At 40.4% G+C, this 24,308-nt stretch overlaps 1 protein-coding gene across 1 annotated transcript in view; it reads right to left on the bottom strand.

The window, feature by feature from the left end:
* Nucleotides 1-24,308, bottom strand: part of LOC135502029 (sex peptide receptor-like) — a 231,622-nt gene that overhangs the window by 153,883 nt on the left and 53,431 nt on the right. The window lies entirely within an intron of this gene.

Raw genomic sequence — 24,308 nt, 5'->3', positions numbered from 1 at the left:
TAGTCAGCTCTTTACCATAAGAGTCACCGGTGGTAAAAGTGCATTACTAAATGTCTCATCTCCACGTGCGTAGGAAAGTCAATGGAATAACTGCCTAAGTCAAGCTTAGGACTTGGGCAGATTTACCTTATGCCTAACTGTCTAAGTCAAGCTTGGGACTTAAGCAGATTTACCTTCTGCCTAACTACCTAAGTCAAGCTTGGGACTTAAGCAGATTTACCTTATGCCTAACTACCTAAGTCAAGCTTGGGACTTAAGCAGATTTACCTTATGCCTAACTACCTAAGTCAAGCTTGGGACTTAAGCAGATTTACCTTATGCCTAACTACCTAAGTCAAGCTTGGGACTTAAGCAGATTTACCTTATGCCTAGCTGCCTAAGTCAAGCTTGGGACTTAAGCAGATTTACCTTATGCCTAACTACCTAAGTCAAGCTTGGGACTTAAGCAGATTTACCTTATGCCTAACTGCCTAAGTCAAGCTTGGGACTTAAGCAGATTTACCTTATGCCTAACTACCTAAGTCAAGCTTGGGACTTAAGCAGATTTACCTTATGCCTAAAACAAACAAATGTGACTTAGGCAGTTTCGAGTTGTCTTAAAGTACGTGAAGGTTTGCCTGACACTGATCTAGCAATTGCACCCTACGAACATGACTAGGGACAACACTCCACAAGGTAAATAACTGACGCTAGACCACCGAAAACCCCGTCATGTATTCAATATAGTCAGTCCTGTCCATCATCCAGGACAGATGAATATTGTGACATGGTAAACATGATGGACCTTGACATTGAGAAATGAAGCCCTGTCCAAACTTGCACAACTAGCCTAGTGCAGTTTGCCTTGTAGATTAGGGTCGGGCAAGGCAGTCTAAATCATCACCTTCATGGTCACTCCGCAATACAATCTTAGCCTCGACACGAGATACGATTTCAAACTCCTGTTTGCTCTCTTTCGCATGCTAATTTGATAACTCGTCTTTATCGCATTTATTGGTCTTGATCAAATGGCCATAGTCTGAACTATGTCAACACTAGAAAAATGTACGGGATGACTGAAGGAGACAAGACATATACATGGAGAGTTTATCCAGGCCGAACGCCCTAATGAGATTCTAGTTTAGAACTTGTTCTGTGTCGTATACATGAAATGTACGTGTACAATCATAACAATATTCGTGTAAGATTAAAAATAGATTGCTCTTTAAATCAGTCATGTTTTGGATGAGCATCAAGTAAGCATTGAGGATTGATTCAAGTGTGGTAAAGAATCGATTGTATACTTCCCGAAACGATACACAAAGGCATCTGGCTTAGCGTAGATGCAAACTTAAGTTAACCATCACTCCACCCAATGATTAGTAGCCCACTTGGCCCGCTTCCAGATATCGACTCATCTCACCACCAACCCACCCGACCCCATTTCCACCTCACTTCCACATCGGTAATCCCTCGACCTTGATCTTTGGCAAACTGCACCCGTATCAACCCAAGTTCATACCGACATTACGCCCTATATAACGTTTGCGGAGACAACCCGATCCCAAAACAAAGTTAATTTGCCTCACGGTTGCTCGGGGCTATTGTAGCGACACTTTGATGTGGACAGTCAAGCCCAGGATGTCTCCAGTAATTTGATTCATCCTGGTCAGGATGACATTTCTCGTTAGGCTGTGTCAGACATTGTTGCTTTGTGGTTGGAAAGAGACAATGGGACTGAAGGTAATGGACTAATTACTGTTGGCAATGTTGTTGAAGTTTCTTATCCAATTGCTTAGGCAAAACGATAGCGGCAAAATTCTTTATTCATCAATACGATGAACGACCGAACTGGTGGTTTGTGAAAAAGGTATATAATATGGAAAATTACAGGGATGATGTTGAGCCTTGGTTACAGATAGGGGTCAATCTATAACTAGTTTGAGTCATAGGTTAATAATGATAATAATCTAGCATGAGACTTATACAGTGCCAAATCCAACTGGATTCAGTCGCTGAAAGCGGGTAAGGGTCGAGTCAGGTCAAATTTGAATATAAATATTTCCCCACGGATACCAAATCAGGGGAAAGACCTTTGTGAACAATTCCTTTTTACGTAACTTTATAAAGACGATGTGGTATCTCACTAGGTTCGTCTCTGGTTAACCAATAATGCCTAAAAGCATCCTGCTCTCCTTTTGGTTACGTCGGGCGGATGTGCTGACATGACTTTAGTCCACCCTATATCGTTACCCTCTTCTTTTAGGCGATGTCTTGCAAGTCACACAACAAAGTACATAATAGCACACAATGACTTTAAAAGACGGCGACGGAGGCAAACAATGTGACAAAGCAGCTAAGATATAACCTCAGGCGAAAAAAGACTACCACTATTGGCAGTGGTTGCAACGAACTTTTATAAAGTTAAGTTCTGTTTGTCGCTGTTTTTTCACCTCGTGACCTATAAATGATGCTATGGCAACTCAGGCCCTTTTGATTACGAAGAACAGTTCTGACCCTTTGCATGACGATACTGCATTTGAACTTCAAAACACCACACCCAGTCAACAGAGGCAAACAGTACAGAACATATAGACCACAATCCGCAACTTAAAACGTTTTACGGCCGGTGTATCACGCACCGGGATATGACAGCGAATAAATAGCTATATTATTGACATGGATTAGATAGTGATATATCAAGCCTCAGCGTATATATGATATTCCTGATAGGATAATAGAGATTTTGATAGAATGCCTGCTATGACATGCCTCGTGATCCTTGGGGTAAAGGGTGAGTTGGCGGTCATGTCCAGGGCACCAAGATAGTGTTGAGAAAATGTGTGGAGCGGGGCTAAGTAGGCTATCCAATAATCCAATCGCCATCACCAAAAAAGCGAAGCAAAGTATACATCCATAGGCTATTACAAAAACAGATGTTCCTGTCAAGGTTGTTATGAATTAGATATAAGGCAAGTCAGATGCAATGGACGTAATGCTTTGATGTAGTCCGGCCTCATGTTTCCTAATTGCCTTGATTTCGCTGCTATCATGTTTTGGTCATGGTCAGTCAGTGCATTGGATTTAATGTGGTGTACAGACTACGTTATGGCTATGCACTGGGAATAGTTTAATGTGATTCAGGGCTAGACTCTGAGCCATGTATAAAGTGAAGTATTCCCCTACGCCAACATCATGTTCAGACGTCATCAATTATAGTGTTTTTGAGCCAAAAGGTCGAACAAATGATTCTCATGATAGATAACCATCTCCCCATCCGTTTCGTATTTGTAGCTAATTAGAGGGAACCAAAGGATAATGGTCATACGCTTGGAGATCCATCTTGGTCCATGGGGAGACGACAAATGGATGCAGTTCATAAAAAAATATGACCAGTGTGGATTGACTTGTTTTTACCCAATACACTGTTATGCTTTCAGCGTGTATTGTCAGAGAGTGCATTGCATTCCAATGTATGCAACAAAAGTCAGCGCCAACATTTTTACTTAAGTTGATCAAAACAGTGAACTAGTTTCCACAAATAAATCAGCTTTAGACCTGGGATTAGATCTGCCGTTAAAGGAGCATCGCATATGGTTCAAATAGTTTGAAAAGGACCGGTTTGGTGAGATAAGCTACATGTAGTTCCACGAGACAATATTTTTGGTTTTCTTAATAGAGTGCAACAAACAATATTTAATATCTTAGTCTCGCTCTCAGTTTCTTGGCTATCCAACTTGAATTATCAGAAATATCATTAACTGTTATTGAAATATAGCCCTCAGCGTCGGGTCAATTTTCAAACACCAAAAACCTCTCGGCTGTCGCTCAGATTTCATCTCGCCTACGGCTTGGGATTTCGACTACATTTTAGCTCCAACCTCCAGGGTTATCTCAATAAATACCCTCAACCTCGGGTTCAATTCCTTAAACCTCTCATAGTCCATAATAAAGCTTTAAAGCCTGACAACATGAATCATAATAATCTTTAAGAGTAACTTTTCATGTAATGCTGGTTTTACGACCCAATCTGTACTCATGTCACAAGAGCATTGGCATGACGATGTGAGACAAAAACTGTCCAAATGATCAGCAACAGCAGTAGTTTCGGAACCACTTTCTGTATCAGTGATTTCAAATTGCTACTTAATCACTGCCAAGATTTACCAACGACTTCATAAGGATTCACTTGACAAAGACATTCTTAGTGCATCGAAGCTTTTTCAGGCTGCATTTTGCATATGGCCAAATTAATCATTGCCAAATATTAGGTACAACCCAATAAAATGTCTCGCGAGTAATGTCTGATGAGACGTTGTCAGCAAATTATAGGGCACTGAGTACAGTACGCGGGCACGCTGTTGTTATTGAAGTCATCGAGCTCCTGCAGATCACAACTAAAAGACATTTTGTCATCAGCCGTGTAAGGCAACCTACTTTCAATTTACCTCATCCTTTTATGGAGCTGCTGTGGGCAAGTGCCACAGACCCCTCGCTTGCGGTCGAGGATAAGGGAAGCTCAACTGAGTTCTGCTGGATTATATCAGGACAGACCGAGGTTAAAGCGCGTAATCGATCGGATAATACAACTAATACCTCGTTGATATCAAACAAAACAAAACATTTTTGGTCAGTTTCAGATTCACGGGCAGTTTTGTCCATGACGACAGAAACTCATTATGAAATCGCTTTTGGTATTTCTGATCTGATCGATGTTTTGATAAAATTTTCATCTGACAATATGTCCCCACTCTAATATCCTCATTCTTGCTAAATTAATCAGCAATGATGACTTACAAATGTATGGCTCTCGTTACCAAAGCCCGTTATTTCATAACTGCGGCTCAAAGCTGACTACACCGGATAAAAGAACCGTACGTCCAACGAAGTAGATTAATTTCAAAAGGCGGGCCCTTCTGATTGGGTCTATGATTTCTGTTGCGGTAGTCCAAAATTGTAAGCTGGTGCCATAATATGACTTAATGTCTTCATCCGAAAAATAATTTACCAAACTTCTCCAAATTCTCCAAGGGGGGGGGACATTGCATGACTCCCTTCCGTGTCAAGATTGTGATTGGATCATTAAGTAATGTGCACAACTACTGATATTTACCAAAACCAGAAAGAAGTTAAATGGGCCAAGTCACTGCCCTGTCAAAAGCAGATTGATGTGGCCGGCCCAAATCTCCAGATTAATGATACTAACGCACAGCACATGTACAATGCAGCCACATTAAACTTTCAGATATCTGCTAAATATTAAAACCAATCCGATAGCTAATGAGTTTCCCTTAATGTATTTCCAGGGCAAATGCATCCATCTTTTAGAAACCTGATACTACTTAGAATTCGGCCGATATCTTGGGATTCATTCAATTCGCTTGAGGCCACATTTCATTTTCCGAACAATGCCTGTCCGATGAAATGGCCGATCCAGCTCTTTATTGACATATATGGCTGGTTACAGTAGGCAGTTTAAAACCGGGATTAGTGGAACCAAAGACATAAATAAATCGACAGAGTATTAAAAACAGTAAACGGGACAGTGTATTGCCATCTCTGGCAAATTCGGTTCTGAAAGTTGTCAGCTGAGACAATACATTTAGGTCATTCTCCCCACAGGACGAGGAACGACATGACCGTTCTCCTCTGTCGGAGAAGCTCTTACAAAGCTTCTGAGGGAGGCAACAAAAGAATACGTTGAACACATTTTTGATTAAATGACCAACAAGCTGGTATTACTGATGAAACTGTCATCTCTTGGTAAATTTGACATTTTTGATGTAGTGAACCAGCTAAGTAAACAAACAGAATAAGGATAAAGCAATATCTAAAGCAATCATAGCAAAGCTGGCTTTCGCGAAGACAGATTTAAACGATATGTTTAGCAAATTCCCTCATGTTTTCTTATATTCTCTACCGGAAATAAAGTCGATTGTCTTTCCGATCCTTGTGGGCAAAAAAGCTCAGGTAACACGGTCTTAGCTAGTTTGGCATCAGTCATTAAGAAACTCGTTTAGGAAATAACATATTTCTCTCAGGACTTAACTGGGATCAGTGGATAACTGATGAGGTGATAGGTTGAGCTTAGCTGAACGTGAGGTGACGAATGGCAGTGGGGTAGACGACTGCAGGTTGCCTTTGTGTTGAAAGGTCCCCCGTGATGAAGAGATGGAAAAACACAAAGTCAGAATGGCGTCATACTGTAATGCCATTAAACAGGGTTGACCACTATCCGGCTAGGCGCCTAAGTTAGCTCAATATCAATTCTAACAACGAAGACAGAGGAAACAAGATCGCATGGTCCTCTCCTGCACCATGCACTCAAACTTTGGGTAAGTTAGGGGCAGCTAGTATCTTCCAGCTGGTAAATGCTCGAGCACGGGTTTAAGGAAGTGATATATACGAGTGATCGGAACCTACACCCTACAGACATGAGGAGAGATACACAGATTAAACCAAGATTGTCAGAGCATATGATGTCACTCCAGATCAGTAACATTATATATTTTAGCCGATGACGGATCTGGACGGATCCGAAAATTTTAGGACAATTTTCACTTTTTCTGCTACGATCCGATGTTAATTTACTTCATTTGGTCAAAAAGCCTAAATGCCATAGGAAACCAGGTTTTAGTTCGGTGTTGAGGCCTCTATGACGGTGTTGACCCTTGTGCCATAACAACTGTTGCATCATTCTGTTTCCTTTATTGCTCGATACAATACTGATTAGTGGCAGAAGTATCGGATATGCTAGAAGACCGACGACTAATATTTCATTTGTCATGAGAAAGAATGGTATGTCGAAAAGGTTACGTTTATATTTGGTTTACTAAGCTATCAGATAAGGTCAGTTGTGTGTTCGTGTCTCCCACCCATATTTCAGTTGTACATGCTAATGGAAGCACAAACGTCACTGAGTTATTCCGTTCACAGGAATATAGAGACACATGTAGTATGGCATCGGCCTACTATATTCCTTCTCACAAGTGTCTACCCCATATTCTTATATTCTAGCCAATTTCAGACTACCCTGTAATAGAGATGCTACCCAGTATACGTCTTTGAGCTTTTGAAATAAACCCCGTCGGTACAATATGTACTGTGAAAAAGAAATTATAGAAGATTAAGTATTTGGGGATTTTCTCAGTGCTGAAGGTACGCTGAGAGTAGAGTGATTGTATCTCTGCATGTGCTGTATCCGTTGTGATGTCTCAGTTAAATCACAATTCCATCTTGAACGGCAATGACCACCAATCATTGGTAACAGAAAGTAGTAAAAAGAATTTCGTAATCTGGTCTACGATCACTAGTTGGACAAGAACATAGATTAACAATAAATCTTTCTCGTAGAAAATTTGGCAGGGCGCTTCCTAAGTACAACGTACTTCTCGACAAGAACTGCAATAACCATCAACAGGTGGCTTCCTGAGTACAGTGTTCTCTTCAGATAAAATCGCAATGACAAACCATAGTTAACAGAAAGTGGTTATAGGAATCTGATAATCTGATAAACGATCACTCGTGAGACGATAATTTAGATTTAGGAACAAACTGGATGATTTTGGAAAAAAAATAGAAAAAAATATTTGGCAGGTAGTTTTCTCTTGGACAGAAATCAACAAGTATTTTTTCGCGATGACCAGTGACCAAAGGAGAAAGAAAGAGGCTCAATGAATTCCGTAATCTGGTATACGATCACTTATGTGACAGGCATTTAGATTGGAAGCAAATTGAATGATTTAGGGGATAACTGTCTCTTGGTGATGGGTTTGCGGGAGGAATACTTCAATTAATTGGTTGATAACGTGTGAATTGCTCAGTCGTATCTGTTGGTAGAAAAGGATAGAGGAGGACGAGCAGGTGTTGAAGATGACTGTTTGGAAGAAAGCTCTCTTACACGAAAACTGATGCTGGGACAGTGGGGCAGTGGTTATGATCAGCCATTTAGCTGTGATGCCACCTTGGGATTGGGTGTGATTAGTCAATGTATATACAATCTACCTTCTTTACCTTTTGTGTTGTCATCTCTTGTGTAGTGTGAGTTAGTTTATGTTGTACTTTTGTGCGAGTTGCGTTGGAAGAAAGTGCCCCAAATTACCTGCAAGTCGAGTTGTGTTGCGTGGGGAGGATTCAGCTCTGATACTGGCGGTATCTCATCGCTGTTTATATACTTACCTTTTATACTGTCGTATGTTGTGTGTTGTGTAAGTTAGTTTATCTTGTACTTTTGATGGGGTTGGTAGAGTCGGAATAAAACTGCCTCATATTACCTACAAGTCGATTTGTGTTGTGTGGAGAGGATTCAGTGTTGATACTTACCTTCTATATTGTCATATTTTGTGTTGTATGAGTTAGTTTATCTTGTACTTTTGATGGAGTTGGTTGCGTTGGAATGAAACTGCCTCAAATTACCTACAAGTCGATTTGTGTTGTGTGGAGAGGATTTCCTGCAGACACTGGCGGTATCCCACAGCTGCATCCACGCCAGTGTAGCCAGGAAGTCCTCTCGCACAACACAATTCGACATGTACGCAACCTGAGACACCTTATTCCAACACAACCTACTCCCACAGAAGTACAACACAAACTAACTTAGTTAACAATACAAAGGGGGGCAATTGTGATTGTATTTACATTAAGTGATTACACCAGCTTAAGCTTACAAGGCTTATCATAACCACTGGCGCAGAGCCGTGTCAAACAAACGGAGTCCATTCAAAGTCCACACTTGGGCATTGTTCAAGTTCAATGGAACTTTAATTGCGTTCACGCAGCTATTTAGTGAGGGTATAGAAAGGTTTCACGTTACGGCATTACATGCCATGCTGGAGGACAGACAAAAGAAAGCAAGCACGAATGACTATGAGAGCATTTGATTCAGTTACGTCAGGAAAGACAAAACTTTTCTACTCTCTTCAGACCCTGGTTCACCGCTTTCAAAGAGGACCCGGCCATAAATTGGATTGGAATATACATGCTTCCCGAAATTGGTGGCTTGCATTGGAACTAACTTTTTCCCCCTTGTCCGTCATTAAAGGCATTCAAGTGTGTTGGTCAACCATGACTATCTCCTTTGTCCCTCCACCATAAGGCCTAGTTTCCCCTTATGACATCACTATTTCAGACACTCAGCGCCCCATTTCTGGAAAGGTGTATACAGGCCCAGAAAAGAGGTGCTTACAATACATATTGGGATGGCCTATAAACCACTCTTTAACATTTTACATGCTGCAAAATAACCAAGACACTGAGCGATGCCATTTACGAGTGGTTAATCAAATAACTGCACAGTGCCACTTCCAAAAGAATGAAATGTTGCAGCAATAACTCGATAGATTCAATAATCCCATTTCATAGTGAGCTCATTTAAAACCCATTTTACGATATCATAAGACGGGTGACGATGGTTTTATGCAGAGTTAGAATAAAAAAATGAAATAATGTGCGGTTTGATTGAGTATCTTTTGGAGAATGACAATAATGTGGGCTATTCAATGTTGAATAGCGTCGATCGCATCCATAATGATAATACACAGTCGTCGATTATTGAAAACTGAATTAGGTCGGAGAAAGACGAAATCCTATATGTTAATATACTTTTTTGAATACCAGAAGATTATGCCGAACTAGATTGCTTAAAGTCGATTGCCTAAACGCAGACGTATGTCACATCCATAACATTTTATCATAACGGTAACTGAATAGAAACAATAATCATACAATGTTGAAAAGGTCAAGACCTATGCAGGGATTGCCTTTTGAATGGGCCGGTAGTGATCAACAGTGCCACAGAGGTCAAACTTTTTTGGAATCAAAAGCCATTTTGAACAGCAGCACTGGCCACAACGAGGACAACCGCCGGGTAGCACATCAAAGTTGTACATCGCTGCACCTTGGACGAAGTTGAAAAGCTCTGTCTTAACAGAATGCAGAATTAAGACCATGGAATCGACCACTATTAAACTGGTCTTATAAGAAGTTAAGGGCTTGCAGCATCACCTCACCTACCATTAAGTACGCCAGTTCACTTCGAATTTAAACTACTAAACTCGCCTAACAGAGCAAAAGTTTACAGCGTATTTCAAAGAAACAGCCTGCTTGATATCAAGGTACCACTCAAACGATTAAAACAATATTCTCGCTTTGGCGTCAGATCCCGCGCAGAAGCAATCACTACCATCAAACAGTAGCCTTCAAAGTTACCCTGTTTCTGGCACGTATCATTTTGATGATTTTTCCATACTCGTGATCAAAGAGACAGCGTACTAGTTCTAAAGGCATGTCAACTTTCTGATCGAACGAACCTGATTCTTGTTGTATAACCATAAAACTAATGCACCGTTAGATTTATTTACAATTGTCATGAACGAAGCCACTTAATGTTGCCCTGTTCTCACTCAAGCAATAGTTTAAACAAGAGTAATACATGTATATCCAACAGAAGGTAAAAAGCTGGTATTTTGTTTCATGTTCTGCGCAAAGCGAATCTGCTTTAAAACATCACCAATACAGGTTAATTCAAAGCCAAATGAATTCAAATCAATCACAATATACGCTCTCCCGGCGATCGTCTATCGTTTTGAATAAAACAGCCCGGTTATTTGCTTAAAATAATGAATTTATCTTTCCTATCCAATGCACTCTGTACAGTGCAGTCATTTATCACAAATTACATTCAATTCCACGACTCGTTATTGTTTTAACTGAATTCATCGCGACTACGTTCGATGTAATGCAAGGCAGGTTGACTTTTTCAGATGTTTCAAGCGGACATGTCATCAATAAATCATTAAATGCCACATTTTTACACTTCGTTTTGTTCAAGGGATTGATACCTTACTGTCAGTATTGGCTGTATCACCAATCACTAGGAGGGTGGAGCTAAAAATTAGGCCAAAACCCAGACGAAGTTCAGATCCTCGGGGGAAAAAGGCGTTCAACTATCATAAAAGTATCAGCTGTCCGTTGCTGCTCGATCTTCACACCTTTCACGTCAAGCAGGGAATTATTGAAAATACCTCATGTCTCCGTTTAAATATTCATCACCCAGCCGAGTAGAATACCCGTGATATGTCGCCGCTTGAAGACACAAAGGACTTTTCTAATTTTTATTGATGGCAAATGATGCACAAAGACTGAGCAGTTCGCTCTGTAGTTCGACAATGTCCAACAAAAATATCGATTGAACACCAATGTCAGGATCATCAATACCAACCCAACATCGGCTGAAAACCAGACATCCCGACATGAACTGTGCTCTTCCCGAGCTGAGTGTGCATTTCTATCAGTGACCATCTAATTTCACGCCCGCTTCAAATAACATGTGATGATTTCAAACTGCTATCTTGGTATGAATCCGCTTGGCTGCTTAATCGATCGTGGTGCTGAAAGTACATCATCAGCACGCCAATGATTTATTGGCTGTTTCATTGAATTCTGCATCTGTCGCCTTCGATAGATCTCCATCATGCTTGACGCCTTCACGAAATCAACTTACGGGTCAAGACGGGCCCGAGTGACGGGTGCACATTCCCAACACCAAACCCAGCTCCCTGACATCAGATTGTTAGCGAAGATAGAGTCCTTAAACCAGCACTTGTCGCTTGTGTCATTTCATCAAGTGCCCTAGAGTAAACGAACTACGCCAACATTTCGTGTACGGCGAGGTGCATTTCTATCGCCCGTAATAATGAGCTTGGTAATGAATGCATCATAAATCACAGAGATGCCTCGAATCTTGCATTGAACCAAGGGCTTCAATTCACAGTAATTAACAATTTAGCTCCTGCCATGCTAAAGGAAAGAATAGGACCATTTTCATTAGCTAACGACTCGTGTTGCTTTAGGCAAGCCGAGTTCATATCGAAGGAAATTGCTAACGAAAACGCATTAAGAGAAGATGATCAAGTTTTGGATGTGGGCAAGTGATTTCTTGGATTTCCGCTCATGCTGGTTACAGTGCCCGAAACTCAGATGCATTTTTTCATTAGTACTAATAACAATGCGGTCATGATGTGCACATTATGAAAATTAGTAGAACATGATTCTGGCATCATACCAGGCACTTTAATTTGTACATTAGCTGAATTGTACATTAGCTGGATATTTGGCGTTACAAATCCGGGATTTTGTAAATAGGGGAAAGGAAATCAACTTCAGATCAAAGAACTTGTAGTTGCCAACAAGTTGATTTCCTAAGCCGTGGAGGGCAATATTACAGATGAAAAGAGGAACACATTAGTTGAAAATATGCTTTCACTACATAGTCTCTCGTTGGTGTATTGGCTCAAAGGTAATCGTAGGTGTTCTTATCTTGAGGTGCCTTTGTTCGCTATCCTGAATTCGATATAATTGATTTCTTTCATGATGTCAACAGCGCGGAAGGTGGGAATGATTATGTGTATGTGAATGCCGAAACAAAAACAGCACCTACGGGGTAAAAATTCAGGCCACTATTTTTTTTACATTACCATTATTCTTTTAGTCACGTCTTAGTTATTGGTGCTGTTTACTTAGAATGTCACTATACATCCCATTGTTATTCCTTGTTGAAGTGGGGTGTTTTCATTACAAGGAATATGATTTTGAATATGCGTAAACAGGCAAATACACGACTGAACCACACGAAATCTCTGCGAGCTGACTTCACAGCCCACGAGAGCATATATGATTCTAAATATCTTGCATGTCCCAGCTGACTGGCGAATTGACAGAAGAATTATGATCGTGAATATTTTGCCGTGGTATTTTCCGATAAAGCCAATCCAGTGCCAAGTTTTCACGCGACTAACAGGTCGGCAAAGGTTTGATGAAATATCATATGATCGCCTTCAATTTTCCCCTTGGATGCCAACAAGGGACATCATGTCTCATTCCTCTTTGAAAAACCAATATATTCATTTCAGCCATGACAATTCAATTTACAAGCAGTGCTCCCGGCTACTGCGTTTATTAGCGTATTTCAATTCAAACTCTGTGTTATAGCTTAGTCTACCAGAGCAGGCATGGCCGATGACTCAAAAAGAATTTAGTTTTAGACGACAACTTTAGGAAGGAAAGTTAAGTTTCAGGCGCATCAGTAAGCTCTGATTTTAAATCACTGTTACACGTATTAGAGTATTTATATTCAAACTAAAAGGGGAGACTGGATAAGTCACCAGAAGCCAAAACGGAGTCTATTTGTTACGGATGTCATATTTTCGACGGGCCAGGTTTGTCACACCATGATTTGAAACTAGTCTTCGTTCGATTGTTTATATTTCGCCTGGTATTGAGTGAATACTGTAAACAAGAAGGAAACAGTAGAATGCGGAAAACCCAACACTGTTGCCCTCTTTATTACATTAGACTGGATGAGGTCAGACCGGAAATTGTATCCACAGCCACAAGTGACAAGCCAGATCCTTCAATAATTTCCTCAGCGTCACACCAAAGCGCATTTTGCAGCCTAACTGGTTTAGTCCAAATACCTTATACTAAGTAATCTGAAACCTGCTGTCTTAGGACTGTCGAGAGAATGTATATTTGATAATTCATGACATACATATGAGCTACTTCAATCCCCTCAACATAGCATCGGGTGAGCTCGATAAAACTCATGGCATGATCGACAGTTAGAGGCTTATTAAGTTTCTCCGTTGAATCATGGAATTTGGCCACCAATTAATCGCCACTTTTTGCACAATGACGACTGACGGCATTATGAATCATTCAATTCTGTATGTCTTAAATGATTTACTAGGCAAAGGAAAGAAGACAAGTTGGATAATTACAATATCGCTGCAGATGGTATAACCATTATGATAGGTCGCACATAGAATAATTCAACACCAAAATGTCATGGAGGCTATAACACTCAACGTACATCAGGACTATGACAATATTCATTGGCAAACAATGGGTTGACCGATACTTTATGGAGATGGCGCATTTTCATCTGACAGGCACGTAGGTAGAGCTTGTCCTAAAAATAAAAGACACACCAGGCATCCTTCAAAGTCTGCTTCTTTGAATATTGGGCCCATATATCATCTTTATCACGAACTCATTACCTATTCATTGGAGTGGCCATGCAAATGAAGGATGGTGAAAGATCTATTTTAACTTCAATGAAAGAAACCTCATAAAGCAGGCATACGTAAGAAGGATTAATTTGCCATTTGGCTTAACTGGGACCCAAAAGGTTGATGGATTGTTTTCAAGGGAATAGAGATTCAACGAGGAGTTGGTAAAAAATAAGATACCGCCAGGCTAGACGATTTCCAATTTGCATGTCGTGAATTACTTTAATTGCAGAACCCAGAACTTCTTTTTGTCGAATCGCAAGACAATGATTCATCATGTTCCAATGACTATGACCATTTGGGCATGGCAAACTTCTTGCAAAGGGACCCTCTACCGAAGCCAACCCGACCCTCACAAAGGTCATGCACGCATGCAGGGCTGAACCTATCTCTGCATAAGAAACACCAGGGATGCCTTCCCAGGTCGAACATCCACGTTAGATTCTTCGTTAAGATCGTTGTTAGTTCCATGTAGAAGTGCAAATCCATTCGGTACAGGTTTATTTTAAGACTCTCAGGTCTGAATAATTAAACAATTATCTTGTAGCACATGTAGACTCATAAGAAACTCAAACAATATCTTCTTCATTAAGAATCTCTTGAGAATTGTATCTAGATTTCCAAATTGGCTACCATCGAAGAAATAAGAATGGAAGGGATAATGAAGCAAAAACGAAAGAAGAAGACGAGCTAATGTTTAGAAAACATTTCTATCGTGAATATCAAAAAGATTCTTGGAACTTATAAGATGACAAGTCTACACCAATTTTCATGTCCAATTATTACTGAATATGTGATGACATCGTAATGTCATAGGCAAACACTCAATATGTTCCCATATCAAACGAACACAAATTGCAATAATGATAGCACTATAAATGATCTATCAATTTTGATCCGTTTCAATATGTCATAGCGATGCTAAATCGATTTGGAACGACATATTGGAGCGAGCAGAGATCGCAGACAGACATTGCGGTGTTCACTAGTGCATTATACGTTTCGTCAACGTATGCTTTTAAAGCTACTTTTGTGTGATGTAAAAAAAACAAGGGTGTTGTCGTATGCGTTGGTAATATAACGTTCATAACATGCATAATGTGAATCATGTCAAGGAGAGACTAATTTACAATATTTAGTTACAATAACCATACCAACAAATTTTACATGGCACAGTTTGAACAATTTGAAAACATTTTGGACAAACTCTAATCAATATAAGGTGGGAACGGAGTTTCCTTATGGAAAAAAAGGAAAATTTATGTCCGTTCAACTTCCGTTCCGTTATGGAAGTTTGTGGCTGTTGTTCCCCAAAACATGAATAACATATGTATCAGCCTTAAGCTTATCTAACTGACGCACAACTAGTATGTTTTACGGGAAGGATAACCCCATCTGCATACGAAATTACTATATCCAATAGGTTTGTTGAGTATGGTTGACATTAAGTATATATTGCGGCAATAAATGGGATGAGGTTACCCCATTAATGGGAGAGCATGACAGCTAAGTTTCTCAGAAAGATCAGACTGGTATCAATGGCGTACGATATAATTCAAAGATTACTAGGCGAGGGTTGGGACCGGACTGCCAAGTTCAATCCATCACAAATTATATTTAATCCCACTTGCTAAATTGCATAACAAGAGATGCACTGCAGCACTGACATGTTTTAACCAAAGCAATATACATATCGTTTGCCCTTAAAGATAAAAAATGACTTAACTTTAAAAATGAGAAACAATAATGTATTCAAAGAGATGAATCTACGGTGCAAAATCAATTTCACATTCAACGTGATGTGAATAGATATAGCCTTCATCAGTGGAAGAAACTGCGAAACAGTATGTCTGAGAAAAATCCATCCACATCTGTCACAAAAAGTTCATCAACGAACAAAAGCGACAAAAATCTTATTTCGAATAATGAATTATTACAACGACGTGTCGAGAATAATCTCTGTCATGGAAAGTTGATGAAACAATATACGTCTGCATTGGGGAAAAAAACATTTCGCATCTGACGAGTTTACGTCTACCTTTCTTATCAAACGAAAACAGCGGCATAAATAACGTAATGTTACACTCGCCAGTACAAGGAATGAATAAAATGCGCCATATTCGGTGCACAGATTGATAGAATAGAAGGTGTACAGATCTCCGACAGTGGATAATTGACGCCGGCGTTGGAAGATGATCATCTCATTCGATTGCAATTTCTAATTGGCCACGGTTGCAGTCGATTCTTACAAGGTGGGCCACGATTAACCCTTCAATGGCTATACCAATGCTGTCGAGAGGAACGGACTAATACGGGTTTTAGATAAATCGTGCTTCTTTTGCACATTGAGTTGAGTGGTAATTATCAACAAGCTGTAAACACAACTCAATTGAAATGTCCGGTTATTTCAAATACTGGCATCTGTAAAGAATCAGCTATATGCGAGCACGTTTTGTTATCTACATGTATTTTGCTACCGCTTAAGATAAATGCATTTTTACCTTTCGATGAACAGTACCACAGCACGAACTCTAAACCCACGCGGGTGATAAAACGTGCCAATACTTATTCTGTTTTTGGTCGGATATGTGAAAATCGATTGAATGTTATTCAAGTAATTGCAAAATAATTAGAATAATTTGCAGCAAACACCAATTGGGCACTGTGCCAGCATTTATCTAAATAAGTTTTAATGACGGGAATGAGCATAGCGTATTTGAAATAGCATCATTAGATCATTATATTATATGACAACATGTGAGCAACTTCCACCCGGAAGCAATCACATAAATTGCACATTGCCCGAAAAAAACAAAAGTAGAGCACTTTGCCGAGTATCATGATTAATATTAAGTCTAATCTGCAAATAACCCCGGATAGCATCAATGAGTCTCAAGAGAACGTTTTTACACGTTATCAATAAAATTCACACTAACTCTATACTAGAATCCACATTTACGGGCGACACGTATTGTCTAGACATTTGACATTAGGGGATATACACACTAATTCACCAGAGAGGATTCTGTGGTATGTGCATGTACATTATCATTTGCAATACCATTACTAGATGTGATCTCCATTCACCTCTCTCCTGGTCGGTGCCTTTAGTGGTGAAGCTCTGTTGTGGGGCAACAAAATAGCTGACTTATGGGTTCAGCCTTTGATTCAGTATCTCAGCACAAAGTTGTCCAAAGCACAGAACTTCAATAAATGATCCTGAACTTCGAAGTTCTTGGGACAATGACAACATTGGTCGTTATATCTACATTTTCTAACTACTGGCACCCTGGAATTATACTCCTAAAGCTAGCGCAGTATTTGTTTAGGAACAGAGGTCAACATGATCCTATGTCAGTGTGCCCATCAACAACAAGAACAAAAAAACAACAACGTATTTTGCTTTCTTCAGCCGCCTAGTGTTATCGAATTCGAAATGGTATCTTTGGGTGTACTGATACAGTTTTTACGAAACGTTAAGTAGAAAACTAACAGGGGAATGTTTTTATCTAAAGGTGTGACAGATTTGGCGAAAGAAATCCAGACAGTATCGCACCCGAGGGACAATTCCATAATGGCAAGCTATCACAAAACTCTAGACTTAATTCATTGAGAGTGCGCCTCACCCATTAGTAAGCTCGTTTGCGGAGAAGGTGCGAAATCTGATAGTTTGGTACGATGACGTATTCACGCCTGGTACGGCTTCATGCCTTTATGTCTGAGTGAACGGAATAACCATTAGACTATAAACGGGCCGACACGAGAGAGCAAAATGTCCATTATTGCTTGAATCACCTGTTAACAGGATGAAATAGTAGATGCGAATCGGCAGCTGCGTAATGTCTTGGGACACAATGACTGAGGTGTGAGACACTTAGCCGTTAGAGGAAATGTATAGTTGGATTCCTCGATTTCATTATTGCTGAGGTTTTCAGAGTCAGTTTCGGTTGTATCTGCAAAACTGACATTGGAACCTGGGGCAACCGCTCTTTTGTAACTACGCTCAAAACAGGAAGTTACCGGAACAAGCACAACAACACAGCAGTTTCCAATAAAGCAGTTCGATTGTACACTGGAGAAGGCAGCAGGTTGATATCATTTTATACGGGAAGCACCTGTCCTAATGTATCGCCTCCTATCCATCCCGCTGATGAATGGACACTTGGGCCACAACAGGACATGCTTTTATATCACCCCGGTTTCGGCAATGTTGACCTGTTTCCGGTCCCTAATGGTTGTAAATACGACACGAGAATCAGCTAAACAACGGCACTGTTACACTAAAAGCTGTTCAGTCGAGGAAGTAAAAGGTTACAAGTTGAGCTGATTACTGAAAAGAGAAGCATGAGCAGAATAGACGAGTATCCATTACCAATCAATCGCCAACTTGATCACCCCCCCCCCCCCCCCCGACCCCGTCATACATCGTAACGGATCCTCTAATTGGCCGTGTAGGTCTATACCAGGGACTCCCTGACACCAAAGCACACTTTGCTTGGCGAATTAGCAGGCATTGTACTTTAAGCAATAGCATCCGTAATAAGATAGGCGAAATCGCGGGCTGCGCGAAAAGCTAGTAAAATAATACATATACATGTATACTTAATATAGATATGAGCAAGTATGGATTAAATCCATGCTTTCTCAATCGATGTTTGTTCGAGAAAAAAAGATCGTGGTGATACATGCCAAGATATACTTGCAGCTAGTCCAATATGTAAACGCTCATAATGACAACAGATTGACTCTGACATTTCAATTTCTTCTCCAGAACATTTTAGGGTATGGCCATTTTCGTTAGGATGATGTCAACATCACACTTTTTGTATGTAGGCGCATGCTCCTGATGATATGCGAACTAGTTCATAATGTCTATCCTTTGCTTTGATACGTTATTTTCTATCCTTTATCCGCGTTCATCGGTTTCGAAGACAACCCACCCTAACGCCCACTAATCACCTATCAAAAATTACAAAACTCACAAAAACCAATAGCGTACGTTTACCGCGTGTAAGGATTTTTGATGTTTTGGAATTTCCTCTAATCTAAATTTTATCATCGCCATCAAGGATAAATACAAAAAATGTCCCATGACTTTGTCGGGAAAGCTTAAGGGATATAGGCTTTCCTGCATCATGCAAGCCTATGCAACTGAAGTATCGGGTTACATAAAGCAGTTGACCTTTTCCAGCCTGCCTACTGCATGGCATAGAAACATGATGTAATGTTACACGCATCACTTTTCTATTTATCTCACGGGATCCGATCATAACATGAAAGAGCATCAATGTTGGTGATTCCTTTACACATTCGTGCCAATAGCAGGTCTATATAAACTGTGGCGTATTGTAAGGGCCTACTGAAAAATCAAGACTATGTAATGATAAACTCATTTCTTTTCGACTCACAGGATCCGGTATGGGCGTAAGAGAGCATCAATTCGGTGTATCCGTGTACACGTGCACCGAATAACGGCAGGCATACTCAAACTGCGCCGTCCTGTAAATGCCTATTACGCAGCTCCCTCCAGCTTAAAGAGACGAATTACTTTTATTTCTAAGCATCCTTGGCATCGGTGTCAGCCTCAATATCTGTCATTGGTAACAGAAAATAACTAGGAAAGAGCAATTCTGAGACAATTTTTTTGACTTGCATCCGCATCTTCAAGAGAAATACAAAAATAGCCAATTGGAGTAGGATATAATTTGTTAGCATTTCGGTGATGCTGTCGTAGCTTTAAAAGGTCGAAGAGAGAAGTGTGCTGCTATTTGGTTTTCAAAAGGTACTTTTCATATAAAATTCATCGCGCCAATTCGAAGGCCGTCATTGATATTCTTGTTCGAAAATATGTCTTACTCAGAAACTGACCTAGGACTGAGTCGAGTCGCCAAGGGAGGTCGTTAACGGGGTTGCTCACTGATACTGTTGGTGAAAACCAAAGTTACCTTACTCCACTTTCAATAGTGATCAGGAGATGCTCTTAACGCCGGACCTGCGAGGATATTAAGGTATCTCATTTATATGGGCGGTGAAAAGCGAAGTTTACCATTTCCCACCCGCTATGTGTTCTGGCCTCGCGGGAGCCTCTTTAGCCATGTCAGCGGCAGTCATTAATAAAAAGATTACTGGCCACCGCCTGTCACTGACGACAGCGGAATAAGGAATTGGTGGGAAGCTAATTCTGGCATCCTAGAGACAGATACGGTCCCTAATGGCGGGGTAGAATAGTAGGGGAAGAATACACCATGGTCCATTTCCAAGCACCTGTTTCTGCCCAAGATTCACAAATGGGAAGGAAAATACCTCTTTGACTAAATGACGAAGCAGAAATATCTCAAGAGAAATAAGTTATTTGTAGCAATTAGTGTATAGATCATGGACATGTACTGAAGGAAGAGACTACTTTCGCCTTCCTCTGCCGGAATGGACAACCATATAGACCACTGCCCGGATAATAATATCCGGTCAACATTTATATAAACAATCATTCAGGACGTGATCTGGGGTGAGCATGGTCATACTAGGATGATTGGGTAATTGATGTTTCTGACTCCTGATAAGAATCGAACCACCAGACGCTTAATTGAATTTGATGTCACAAGAGACAGCGTTTCGGTAGAATTGTCACGGAGGAAACGGTAAAGTCACACATATTTTTACCAGGCGCTAACAAAAGTACTGACTTGAGAAAAGCGCAAGCCAGTTTTATGAGAAAATAAAACATAACTGTTTAGAAATCTCAAGTTGTGCAAGCTGTCTGTGTGGAGTCTGGCACTTTCCCGTTGATTAAAAACATTACTTAGACCAGTCGCCTTTGTAATACCCCACTGACATGACAATATAAAGCTGGCAAACCACATGTTGCACATTGAAATGTCTAACATGTAAGTCAACTTATCAGAACTTTGTCCTGAGGGCCAATCAAGCCGGAAACAATACCCAAGATACCAGACAGCTAGATTATAGCCCAGTGGTAGAACACGCCAAGGAAATTTAACTAATTCGAAAATTAGATTTTCTATTGTTCGGAGCTTGGTAATGATGGAGTTAAAACTGGACGTGAAAGGGCTTGGTCTGTATGGTGAATATGATATTCAAAGTACGCTTGTCCTGAGATGTTGATAGTAATGATGCCAATTGATATAGATTTAACTAATTATGTTATAGCCCTGAAGCTGGTAGTATGAGTCGTCAACGAGGCTATGTGCAGTTTCGCTGCCTACGTTTGACAGTCGATTTGGCAACACTTTAACAACTCTACATAAATTTTTGGAGGTGCAGGTCTCCAAAAATCAACATTGACAGAATCCAGCTCTGGTGCCAATAGCACCTGCCAACTTAATGTTTTCATTGTAGTTTGGCATAGTTATCATGTAAACCTGGCATTGTCCAAAAGAAGCATTGTTGCTTGTGGAAAACGACACGTGTTGTTGTTGATGTTTTACCGATAGACTGCCAGAAAGTGCTGTGATGGCATTAAATTCAACACGTCTTTGTTTGATGTATGTCAATTGATCTGCAGCTTGCCTGCAGCCGCGTACATTTCACGCGCTTTTTGGAATTACGATATTCTTCATCAGACTTTTACTAACAAGCCAATGCGATATCAGATTGCAAGCTTGCAGTCACTAAACGTTCGTCGTTGGATGGACGACGATTCGTTATAACCTCCGGCTACGTTATGAATGTTCGTTGCCGCTTTTACGTATTCCCAAGCGGAAGTTTTTTTCTGAATTCTGCGTTTTCTTTCGTTGGTACTGACAGGCACGGATTTGAGAGCCAAACTGATCATCGATAAATACAAGCTTCTCTTATGATGGCATCAAATTTTTTTTTTTTTTTTTTTTTTTTTTTTTTTAGGATGATGCCAATAAATCCTTCTTCACTTACGGTTACGTTGCGAGCCACGGGCAGAGTTCCTCGCAACGACTTTCGATCCCGATGTTTCGGAATATTGTCGTTTCTCTTTTAGTTTTGCACTGACAATCCAAGAGGTATGCGACAGCCTCCTTCACTGTCTTGTCTTCTGCGCATTTTTGCACGGAATTTTGTTGTAATTCAGGGCCTTTCTACAATAGTCATGTCAGTTCGGTAATGACAAGCAGGAAATGTCCAAGACAGCCAATACCGCCGTATAGCTGTCACTGTACGAGACATCGTCATTACAGTATTCACTTATTGGCCAATTTGACTTTCCCGATGTTGGAATGTTTGTAATAATGAAGCTATCGGCCAATTTGACTTTCCCGCCGTAGGAATGTCTGTAGTAATGATTTTAGCCTGTCAATTTTGAGGGAAATATTCATGGTTGTAATTAAACGGATGTGATTTTAAGACATATTCTACGATATAAAACTTTACCACTCCTTGACATTTGTAGCAATTTAACTCGTTTCAGTTCATATCGAATGGGCTAACAACGAGCATCACGTCATTAAAGCTTGTAATTTCCTGCCCTCAATCATACTCTTTTCAATAACCATAAGAAACATGGCCGCCTAATATTGAAATCACCAATTCATCAATTCATTCAAATCATGATACTCAAACGTTTGCCCCCAAGTCAGCAACTATGGCTCATCAGACTGATTCGTCTTTATTGTAAATGTTGTGCGATTACTACCATCTCATTTGCATTAACCTACATGTATGGAAATCATTTTAAAGAAGGGTTACACTAAAACTGCAATTATCGTTTCCTTAACACGACATTGATAGATGCATCTGGTTTAGAGCGACGTGTGGGACAGTTCACCTTCATATAGACACAACAATTACAGCTGATACTGCGCAAATCCATTCATTTGTCTTGTCACTGTCAAGGAACGCAGGGGGACAATCAGCTAGACACGAGGGTTGGGGTAGGGTTTAAACTTATTTATCCATCTTGGTAAACAGCTGCGACCTGAGACCATTTCCCAGCTGGTGACAGCGCATCACTTGCATTTTACGCAGAGAATTAAGAGACCGATACTTGAAACATGACGGACTGTCTCAGGTAAGCTTTTGACGTAATCTAAAAGTCAGGCTAACAGCTTAATAAGCTTGAGACCCGCTTCCACCAGGCTAACTAGAAACGCGACAGGAATCATTTCAACAGTAAATCTGCCTTCTCAAAGAAACGACAAATGCCTCAGACGTGACTTATCATCGGACTGACAGGTTTGTTTGAGCCGTGCCAGGGGTTTTTCTACTTAGACAATGAAGTTATCAGAAACTTTCTGGCACAACGACTTGGTGATAGGAGTTTCCTTCGGTTGACTATTTTTGGCCTTAGCGGGCGGCAATCTGAATATGACAGTTTCGAGGCATGAATTTATCTCCTCCTTAGAAATTATATTGGCACCATACTCGGCCGAACGACAGGTGAATTTCTGAACAGCGTGGTCCGACAGCAGTAGCATGTCTTTGGCAGGTGGACAATAATTATGACTGGTTAGTAGGATTTTATGAGCTACCAAGACCGCATAACAAATTAGAAACTTACAAGACGTTTCAGACATATCTGCCATCTTTCTTCAGCTGAATGGTGGCTTCGTTTGCGGAGGTTTAAGAGAAGACTTATGAGGCCAAGGCTCTAACCAGAATGCTGGAATGAAACCCTTCGAGGGTTAATGATAAATCGCCTCGCCATGTCTTTATCAACAAATATCGAAAGCTAATCACCATTGGCAGCTACGCAACTCAAAGCAGCCAAGGAAAATTACTGTGTACGACCTAAGGGCCTGCTACGCCCGACCTGCAATCACACATGGTTCACAAGCGAAGAAGAAACAGCGATCCTCAAGAAGATTGCACGCTTTTTTATTTCCTGTGTCCCCCTTTATGATCCGGTAAATTAAACCGCAGTACACCGTGCAGAAACTGCAAAGCTAGAGCATAAAGACCCAAGTGACTGATAAAAACCTCGGGTCATTTGCGAACATATTGGATTTTTTTCCGGCCGGGATTAGGCATGTTGTTTGGTGTGCATGGCGGTTATCTTATTAATCTTGATGGGATTATGTTCCTCTTAGGGAATGCACCAAAGATGGTCTGGTTTTTGTAAATAGAGTTTCAGTGTACAGTCATGGAATCTGGTATCATTGTTCAATGGATTTATAGTTGAATGCAATCAAACCACGTCATTTCTGATCGGGGATTGCAGATTTTAACCAATGAGCTTATCATCGTTATCACGCCACTGTTTGCTACTTTTTGAAGGCAGATAACGTATGCGCTGCTACAATGGTAAGCAAGTTTCGAGAGGAAATACAATTCATC

Source organism: Lineus longissimus, chromosome 18 (assembly GCF_910592395.1).
Source record: "Lineus longissimus chromosome 18, tnLinLong1.2, whole genome shotgun sequence".
NCBI classification, from domain to species: Eukaryota; Metazoa; Nemertea; class Pilidiophora; order Heteronemertea; family Lineidae; genus Lineus; species Lineus longissimus.
This window is presented reverse-complemented; position numbering and strand designations above follow the sequence as displayed.